This window comes from Schistocerca serialis, chromosome 2 (assembly GCF_023864345.2).
Source record: "Schistocerca serialis cubense isolate TAMUIC-IGC-003099 chromosome 2, iqSchSeri2.2, whole genome shotgun sequence".
NCBI classification, from domain to species: domain Eukaryota; kingdom Metazoa; phylum Arthropoda; class Insecta; order Orthoptera; family Acrididae; genus Schistocerca; species Schistocerca serialis.
The window spans coordinates 110,827,285-110,838,006 of NC_064639.1; the positions used below are offsets into that span (position 1 = coordinate 110,827,285).

The 10,722-nt window shown below is 45.0% G+C and overlaps 2 pseudogenes; one reads left to right on the plus strand and one right to left on the minus strand.

Annotated features, from left to right (window-relative positions):
* The first annotated feature begins 6,670 nt into the window (after nucleotides 1-6,670).
* Nucleotides 6,671-6,788, plus strand: LOC126459113 (5S ribosomal RNA; annotated as a pseudogene).
* Nucleotides 6,789-8,076: 1,288 nt separating this feature from the next.
* LOC126459043 (5S ribosomal RNA) lies at nucleotides 8,077-8,194 on the minus strand (annotated as a pseudogene).
* Nucleotides 8,195-10,722: the final 2,528 nt, after the last annotated feature.

The following is a 10,722-nucleotide window of genomic DNA, read 5'->3' on the forward strand; positions in this document are numbered from 1 at the left end:
ACAAGAAGGGTTCAAAAGGTTCAAATGGCTCTGAGCACAATGGGACTTAAAATCTGAGATCATCAGTCCCCTAGATCTTAGAACTACTTAAACCTAACTAACCTAAGGACAACACACACATCCATGGCCAAGGCAGGATTCGAACCTGCGACCGTAGCGGTCGTGCGGTTCCAGACTGAAGCGACTAGAACCGCTCGGCCACACCGGCCGGCAGCTTGTGTTGAAAAGTAGGTTGTGCTGAGAAATGATTGTTAAGAAAAAAACCAGCACACTCTGCCATTTCCGAATTAATTAGCATTGTAGTTAGCCAATCAGGTCGTTGAGTGCGCAGATTCAAGCGTCCCAGCAGATACAACTAGAGTCAGTTGCTCTCATAGCATAGATGATTGAGCATGAGCACGAAGAATACGTTTGGCGACACCATCTCTGGCGGGACGTTTGTATTTGCGCGATCAACTTCAATGCTGATTAATTTTGAAACGATGTAACGTATGGAATTCTTTCCTAACAGTTACTTCTCAGCACAACCTACGCTGCAAGATCCTTAAAAGTTTTCAGGCTGTTTCTGACCACCTTGTATACATATCTATCTGACGGACAGGGTTAGCAGCTATCTGCGACTGTTTGATGATAGTGCTATGGTGTGCGGGGGGCTGTCATTGTTGAGTGACTCTGGGGAGGTACAAGATGAATTACGCAAAATTTGTGGTTGGTGTGATGAATGTAGAAAAAATGTAAGTTAATGCAGATGGAGAAACAACTCCGTAATGTCAGAATACAACATTATTAGTGCACTGTTTGACAGTCACGTCGATTAAACATCTAGGGGTAACGTTGCACAGTGATATGAAACACAGCGAACGTATAAAGATTGTAGCAGGGAAGGCGAATGGTCGATTTTGGTTTATTGCGCAAATTGTAGGATAGTGTGCTTCATTTGCAAAGAAATAGCGTATATAACACTAGTGCGACCCATTCTTGAGTACTGGTCGAGTGTTTGGAATCCTCACCAGACCTTATTAGTGGAAGACATCGAAGCAATTCAGAGGCAAGCCACTAGGTTTGTTACCTTTAGGTTCGATCAAGAAGCAAGTATTACGGTGATATTAAGAACTTGAATAACAGTATTAATATTCGACAATAATTTATCTGACAATAGTCTATGAAACCGAAAGCCGGTTCATAGCGAACTATTAAATACATATTATTGTGGAACATTTATACTGTGTATTCAAGGTTTTAATATGTCTGTGTTCCTCCAAGATCCGACGGAGTATTTTATAGGTAGTACGGAAATGTTTGAGGAACTCAAAATGTGAATTTCTAGAGGGAAGGTGACGTTCTTTTCGAGGGAGACTACTATTAAGAAAATTTAGAAACCCGGCGTTTGAAGCTGACTGCAGAACTGTTCAATTACCCCAACGTATATTTCACGTAAGGACCACAGAAATCAAGGGTCGTGTGGAGGCATATAGACAATCGTTTATCCCTTTCTCTATTTACGAATGGAACAGAAGACTAGTGCTGGTGTAAGGTACCCTCCCGCACGCAAGACACGGGGCCTGCGTGGCATGTTTGTACATGTAGAGTTAGGCTCAGTGATAATAGGAATTTGGTGCAAGATAAATTGTTTGGTAGTGGTCATTTTCAACAGCAAAAACTCTGTAACGTGCGACACACTGCTGATCGATTCTTTGAAACGCATGCTATACAACCTTTCTTAGACCATTGCCCTGAGTTCAATCAGATATCAGCTAATACCCCCCCCCCCTGCCTCCTCCATCTGTTGCCTTTCCCTGCCCCACATTACAACAAACCTTAGCACGTAACTAAACTGTAGAATGGAAGAATTTTATTGGAACACTTTTATTTTTAAAATGCTGAAAGATGAATGATCTTTAGTTCGTGTGTGTGTGTGTGTGTGTGTGTGTGTGTGTGTGTGTGTGTTTGTGAGCGCGCGTGCGTGTGCGTTTGTGCCTGTGTGGGTGGCTGCCCTTTAGAATGAATGATAAAGCATTCTGCATATGCTGCCCACAACTCCTTCTCAGGAAAGAAAGCTAACTAACTATCCACAGCGAGGGTAGACGCTTGTTACAAAAAATGCTTCCCCCGCATTACTCCTCTCCATTGCGGCACTTGCTTGACCTGCGCACTGCAACCCCGTTTAAAACCAAACAAGTTCAGATGTGTGCACTATACCTAGTGCTCGCATATCAATACATTGCTGCACTCCTTACTTCTAAACTGGCAGAAGTTGGACAACTTCAGGCTGTTAATGCTTTGTGTCTAACCACTCTACTAGTACTACTACCACTACTACTACTATAATAATAATAATGAAACTATGTACAGGGCTATAGTAGCCACTAAGCAGTTACTACTGTGTCGTGCTGCCAATTAATTCATTTATTTGTTTCGAAGCAAGTAATGAAGCCATTTCTTAACTACTGCATTTTCTATCTTCGATTTGGAAAAGACATCGTCTTGAGATATTTAGCATTTGTTACGTATAGGTCTCACTTTTATCATTTGCGATGTACGGGACAAAGCACAATTCACGTGTGTCTCTGTTGCTCCATCATGCACAGGGGACATCGGCTGGTTAAGTAATTGTCAACGTCAATGAAATTCACAATAGCTGTGTAAATTAAGTTGTTATTTTATTTTTATTTGAAGGCTACAAGTTTCAGCATTTTACTATGCCATCTTCGTGCTCTTGCATAAGAAAAGAGTATACATGTAGCGTATATCAGCGTGTACAAAGCAAACTTACAGAAAGTGATGGGTAATCATAATAGCGCTTAAAGCTTAAAAATGGAAGTAGTGGCTTTCAACCAAATCTCTGTGTACATCCAGCACAATAAACCGAAACATGTGTACATACAGGGTGTTTCAAAAATGACCGGTATATTTGAAACGGCAATAAAAACTAAACGAGCAGCGATAGAAATACACCGTTTGTTGCAATATGCTTGGGACAACAGTACATTTTCAGGCAGACAAACTTTCGAAATTACAGTAGTTATAATTTTCAACAAGAGATGGCGCTGCGGTCTGGGAAACTCTATAGTACGATATTTTCCACATATCCACCATGCGTAGCAATAATATGGCGTAGTCTCTGAATGAAATTACCCGAAACCTTTGACAACGTGTCTGGCGGAATAGCTTCACATGCAGATGAGATGTACTGCTTCAACTGTTCAATTGTTTCTGGATTCTGGCGGTACACCTGGTCTTTCAAGTGTCCCCACAGAAAGAAGTCACAGGGGCTCATGTCTGGCGAATAGGGAGGCCAATCCACGCCGCCTCCTGTATGTTTCAGATAGCCCAAAGCAATCACACGATCATCGAAATATTTATTCAGGAAATTAAAGACGTCGGCCGTGCGATGTCTCCGGGCACCATCTTGCATAAACCACGAGGTGTTCGCAGTGTCGTCTAAGGCAGTTTGTACCGCCACAAATTCACGAAGAATGTCCAGATAGCGTGATGCAGTAATCGTATCGGATCTGAAAAATGGGCCAATGATTCCTTTGGAAGAAATGGCGGCTCAGACCAGTACTTTTTGAGGATGCAGGGACGATGGGACTGCAACATGGGGCTTTTCGGTTCCTCATATGCACCAGTTCTGTTTATTGACGAAGCCGTCCAGGTAAAAATAAGCTTCGTCAGTAAACCAAATGCTGCCCACATGCATATCGCCGTCATCAATCCTGTGCACTATATCGTTAGCGAATGTCGCTCGTGCAGCAATGGTAGCGGCGCTGAGGGGTTGCCGCATTTGAATTTTGTATGGATAGAGGTGTAAACTCTGGCGCATGAGACGATACGTGGACGTTGGCGTCATTTGGACCGCAGCTGCAACACGGCGAACGGAAACCCGAGGCCGCTGTTGGATCACCTGCTGCACTAGCTGCGCGTTGCCCTCTGTGGTTGCCGTACGCGGTCGCCATACCTTTCCAGCACGTTCATCCGTCACGTTCCCAGTCCGTTGAAATTTTTGAAACAGATCCTTTATTGTATCGCTTTTCGGTCCTTTGGTTACATTAAACCTCCGTTGAAAACTTCGTCTTGTTGCAACAACACTGTGTTCTAGGCGGTGGAATTCCAACACCAGAAAAATCCTCTGTTCTAAGGAATAAACCATGTTGTCTACAGCACACTTGCACGTTATGAACAGCACACGCTTACAGCAGAAAGACGACGTACAGAATGGCGCACCCACAGACTGCGTTGTCTTCTATATCTTTCACATCACTTGCAGCGCCATCTGTTGTTGAAAATTGTAACTACTGTAATTTCGAAAGTTTGTCCGCCTGAAAATGTACTGTTGTCCCAAGCATATTGCAACAAACGGTGTATTTCTATCGCTGCTCGTTTAGTTTTTATTGCCGTTTCAAATATACCGGTCATTTTTGAAACACCCTGTACTTGTATTTCTTAGTGGCGTTAAATCATATCTCTGTGTACATTCCGCACAATAGATTAAAACTTGTGTGCATATTTGTTAGTCATAAAACTATTTAACACTACAATGACTAACAAATAGCCGGGCGAAGTGGCCGAGCGGTTCTAGGCGCTTCAGTCTGGAACCGCGCGACCGCTACGGTCGCAGGCTCGAATCCTGCCTCGGGCATGGATGTGTGTGATGTCCGTAGGGTAGTTAGGTTTAAGTAGTTGTAAGTTCTAGGGCACTGATGACCTCAGACGTTAAGTCTCATAGTGCTCAGAGCCATTTGAACCATTTTTGAACTAACAAATATGTACACATGTTTTAGTCTATTGTGCTGGATGTACACAGAGATATGGTTTAACGCCACCACTTTCATTTTTAAGCTTTAAGCGCTGTTATGATTACCCATCGCTTTCTGTAAGCTTGCCCTATGCACCCTGATATACACTACATGAATACTCTTTTATTATGCAGGAGCCTGGAGACAGCATAGTGAAATGATGATGATGGCGTGTGACGAGGGCCTCCCGTCGGGTAGACCGCTCGCCTGGTGCAAGTCTTTCGATTTGACGCCACTTCGGCGACTTGCGCGTCGAACTTCTTAAGTTACACGGCGGTTAGTGAATTTCATTGACTTTGACTTACGTGTGTAGTTGGTGGACTATGTGAGGAACCTGACCGCATAAATGCTACTGACTGAAAAAAGCAGTTACTGCTAACTTATATAATCGCTATTAGAGTCTTACAAAATTGTGGCAATAGTAACGATCTTTCGAAAATAATTTGGTTTCGTGAATGAAACGAAATAGAATCGTTTGGTTTTTTACTACTCAAAGAATGCCACTTTACCCCTCAGTGGGTGATTACCCCCAGGTTGGGAACCACTGGGCTAGTTAGAAGACTGAAGAGAATCTGTGCAGTATCAGGCTGTAGCGCTGGACAGTTACGAGGGGCGTTTGAAAAGTCCGTGCGAAGTCGGAGAGATGGCACCACTGGCGCGTATAGAGATCATGTTTAGTTAGTAGCATCTTTGGAAAGAACGCACACCAAGTTTCAGCTATATTGGTCTATTTCTTTGTGTTAGGCATTCGTGTGAATCACGGAAGGCGAGTGATTGTCAAAAAATGGACGAAAAAGAATTTCGTGTGGTGATTAAATATTACTTTATGACAGGCGAAACGCCCCAGGAGACTAAAGAGAAGCTTGATAAACATTATGGTGACTCTGCAACTTCGATTAGAACAGTTTATAAGTGATTTCAAAATTTTCAGAGTGGCCATATGGGCACAAGCGATGCTGAACGTTCTGGACGCCCTGTGGAGGTTACGACTCCAGAAATCATTGATAAAATCCATAGTATGGTGATGGATAACAGAAGAGTTAAGGTGCGTGAGGTTGCTAGTGCTGTGGGCATCTCGAGTGAACGGGTACATAATATTTTGCATAAACATTAGGACATGAGAAACCTGTCCGCAAGATGGGTCCCGCGATTGCACACGCTTGACTAGAAACGGAATCGTGTAAAGTGTTGCAAGGATGGTCTGCAGCTGTTCAGGAAAAATCCGCAGGACTTTAAGCATCGTTTTCTCACTGTGGATGAAACATGGATACATTACTATATGCCTGAGACCAAACAACAATCTAAACAATGGATTAGCAAGGGAGTATCCGCACCAAAAAACGCGAAGACCATTCCTTCGGCCGGAAAGGTTACGGCGACTCTCTTTTGCGATTCGCAAGGGATAATCCTCATCGAGCTATTACAGGTGCATATTATTCATCGTTATTGGACCGTTTGAAAACCGAGCTGCAAGAAAAACGCCGGCGATTGCTCCGGAAAAAAGTCCTTTTCCATCACGGCAATACACCAGCACACACCTCAGCAGTTGTGGTCGCAAAATTATTGGAAATAGGATTCCAACTCGTTTCACATCCCCCCTATCCCCCAGACTTGGCTTCCTCGGACTACTCTTTGTTCCCCAATTTGAAGAAATGGCTGGCGGGACAAAGATTTTATTCAAACGAGGAGATGATTGCAGCAACTAATAGCTATTTTGCAGACTTGGACAATTCCTATTATTCGGAAGGGATGAACAAATTAGAACAGCGTTGGGCGAAGTGTATAAGTCTAAAAGGAGACTATGTCGAAATATAAAAAAGGTTTACCCCAAAGACGGCGCTTACTTAAAAAACACGCCTTGTACTTTAAGAAAAGGCAACGGCCTTGCCGCAGTGGATACACTGGTTCTCGTGAGATCACCGAAGTTAAGCGCTGTCGGGCGTGGTCGGCACTTGGATGGGTGACCATCCGGGCCGCCATGCGGTGTTGCCATTTTTCGGGGTGCACTCAGCCTCGTGATGCCAGTTGAGGAGCTACTCGACCGAATAGTAGCGGCTTCGGTCAAGAATACAATCACAACGACCGGGAGAGCGGTGTGCTGACCCCACGCCCCTCCTATCCGCATCCTCCTCTGAGGATGACACGGCGGTCGGATGGTCCCGGTAGGCCACTCGTGGCCTGAAGACGGAGTGAGCGTACTTTAAGAAAAACAAAAAGTAGTTTTGACTTTTCAAACGCCCCTCGTAGTAACCACGACAGCAGATGACGTGTTCCTAGGATATACGATAATTCTGCGACTTCTACAGAATTTTTGAGTGTTATTTGAAATCCACGGAGAGCAACATGCGCAGAGGTACGGTGCAGCTGCCAGAAGCCACCAAGTCTGCGCAGCAGGTAGGCAGGCGCTCCGTCGCCGTCGCGGTTTCTCGGCCATGCGGCGGTCCCCTTGCGACCCGCTTCTGCAGAAACCGGAGCACCATCCACCCATCCAGCGGTTCACAAAGCTGCTCGAGGCAGGCGCGCGCTCCCAGCCCGACTTTCGACGGCGAAATGATGCGGAATGCCCTGGAAGACACGCGGGGGCCGGAGAAAGGGTGGGGGCGGGAGCGGGTGTGAGCTACTGCGGCGGCTGGAGGGAGAGGGAGAGAGAGGCAGGCGGGCGTGGTTTTCACTTTCCGAGGGCGGGGGCAGCGCCGGCAGATGTGTCGCGGCCAGTCCGACCGCCGCCACCGCACGTGGGGCCCGCGGATGACCGCCGAGTGCGCGCGCGCGCGACACAGCAGGAGGACCCGGCGAACCGCTGCAGCCCTGCCGCTCCAGGGTGAGTCCTGACGCTAACTCGCTTCACCCGCAGGTCCTCGTCGTGCTGACAGAGCTGATATCCGTGACTGAGGAAAATCGATAACACCCAACACAGCCCTATATTCCGAGTGCGAGCATTAAGAACACTGTGACAATCCGACTGTATCCAGTTGGGATCTAATTACACGTATTGTGCCACAACGGCCATTAGTTTTTCTGGTGTGTGCGAGTTGTGATCAAAAAGTAACGGGAATTTTTGTTTTTCTTAAAGTACGCTCACTCCGTCTTCAGGCCACGCGTGGCCTACCGGGACCATCCGATCGCCGTGTCATCCTCAGAGGAGGATGCGGATAGGAGGGGCGTGGGCTCAGCACACCGCTCTCCCAGTCGTTACGATGATTTTCTTTAACCGGAGCCGCTACTGTTCGGTCGAGTAGCTCCTTAGTTGGCATCACGAGGCTGAGTGCACCCCGAAAAATGGCAACAGCGCATGGCGGCCTGGGTGGTCACCCATCCAAGTGCCGACCACGCCCGACAGCGCTTAACTTCGGCGATCTCCCGGGAACCGGTGTATCCACTGCGGCAAGGCCGTTGCCTTTTCTTAAAGTACGAGGCGTGTTTTTTTAAGTAAGTACCGTTTTGAAATTAAAAAAAGACGTGCTAAGATATCTTAATAATTTTATTTTCACATGAAAACCTGTACCTTAATCTACGAACTGACGCCATTACAGTCTGATTCTTCCTTGTTTACGTTGTGTACTGAGTGCTTAAGATGCCCCCGATAATCGTGAGTCCCGCCGACTGTGAAGTACGGGCAGTTATAAGATTTCTTAATGCTAAAGGCCTAAAAGCGATCGATATTCATCGTGAGATCTGTGCAGTTTACAGAGAAAACATTATGAGTGATGGAATGGTAAGAAAGTGGGTGAGAGCATTTAAATATGGCCGCACCATCTTTTCCTGCACTTGAAGAAACGCCTGGGTGGTCAGCGTCTTCAAGACGATGACGAAGTTAAAACAATGGTGATGCAGTGGATAACAAGTCAGGCGGCAGACTTCTATGAGGAGGGTCTTTAAAAATTGGTACAGCGTTATGACAAGTCCCTCAACGATGAACAACGGAGTGGGCGTCCTTTGGTCGTTAATGGAAGTTTGGTGCCGGAAGTGGACAATAAGGTGAGAGAAAACAGACGCTTTACGATTTCCTCCTTCTGAGATGACTTTCCTAATGTTTCTCGTAGTGTTTTGTGTGGCATTGTGACGAGCACTTGAATTACCGAAAATTGTGCGCACGTTGGCTACTGTAAATGTTGACGGATGTGCACAAAACCAAACGCTTAGACAGTGCATTGACTTTCCCTGGGCGGTGCCACAACGACGCTGATGATTTCTTAAGCCAAATTGTTACGGGCGATGAAACATGGGTGGCCTAAGTCATACCAGAATCAAAGTAACAGTCCATGGAAATTGAGCAAGGACATCGTTTTGCTGCAAGACAATGCCCGTCCGCAAGTGGCGAATCAGAACAAAGATCTCATCACATCTTTTCGATTGGAAACTCTAGATCATCCTCCGTACAGCTCCGATCTTGCGCCCAGTGACTACCATCTGTTCCTGCACTTGAAGAAACACCTGGGCGGTCAGCGTCTTCAAGACGATGACGAAGTCAAAACAGTGGTGATGCAGTGGTTAACAAGTCAGGCGGCAGACTTCGATGAGGAGGGTATTCAAAAACTGGTACAACGTTATGACAAGTGCCTGAATATTGACGGAAATTATGTAGAAAAGTAGATTAAGGTACAGGCTTTCATGTAAAAATAAAATTATTGAGCTATCTTAGCACGTCTTTTTTAGTTCCAAAACGGTACTTACTTAAAAAAAACACGCCTCGTATCTTTATTTGTTCACCGACCTCAAATTTCTCCCCTTCAAAGTAAACCGCATTTTACTTTTATCCACATTTCGCAGCTTCAAAGGTGACTGTATTCAGTTCGCTGGAAGTATGAATTAAAAAACGCCTTGTCACAAATTTTCGTGTTTTATTAAATACACGATGCATTTCGGACCCTAAGGGTCCATCATCAGGAATAGCTTGTCTTAATACATGATTTATTTTTGCTCTTGAACGAGGTGAAATGCATATACCACAAAATACAAGAAATGCGTTTTTAACTTTTTAACACCACCATACATTTGTTTCTCCATGCTGTCCATGCACATTTGCATACATATGTTTGTAAGCACTTTGTGAATATTTATGAACGTCTGTGAAGTGCTTACAAACATGTGTATGTAAATGTGCCTCTTGAGTGAAGTGATATGCATGAACATGATGGAGTGAAGAATGTATGATGGTGTTAAAATGTTAAAAACGCTTTTCTTGGATTATGTGGGGTATGCGTTTCACCTCATTCAAGATAAAAAATAAATCATGTATTAGGACATGTTACACCTGATATGGACCCACATGGTCCGAAACGCATCATGTATTTAATAAAACACGAACATTTGTGACTGAAAGGGGTGTTTTTTAATTCATACTTCCAAAGTAAACCCCCTCGGATATAATACTCCTGTGCCAGCGCTTTTTCCACACTTGGAAGTGCTTGAGTACTTCTGGAACTCACTTTTCGTTACGATTATTAGATTCTTCAACGATTCTGTTTTTATCTCAACAACAGTGGCAAAACGACGTCTTTCCGTGGCTTTCTTCAGCTTCGAGAACAGAAAGAAGTCGCAGGGAGTCATGTCCGGCGAATACGGTGGCTGAGGCAATAAAATGGTTTTGTTTTTTGCCAAAAAACACGAATAAGCATTGAGATGTGAGCGCGAGGATTATTGTGATGCAATTACCACAAGTGGTTCTGCCATAATTCTGGTTGTTTTCTTCGGGTTGCTTCACGCAAACAGCGCAAAATCTCTAGCTAGTATTCCTTACTGACCGTACGGTCATAAGGTAGGAACGCATGGCGGACTATGCCATTGTAATCGAAGAAAAGAGTGAGGAGAACCTTCACATATGATCGACCTTGTCTAATTTTTTTTCGGTCTTGGCTCGTCAGGCAGTGTCCATTGGGACGACGGGGTCTTGGTTTTATCATACGCTTGTACCCATGTTTCGTCA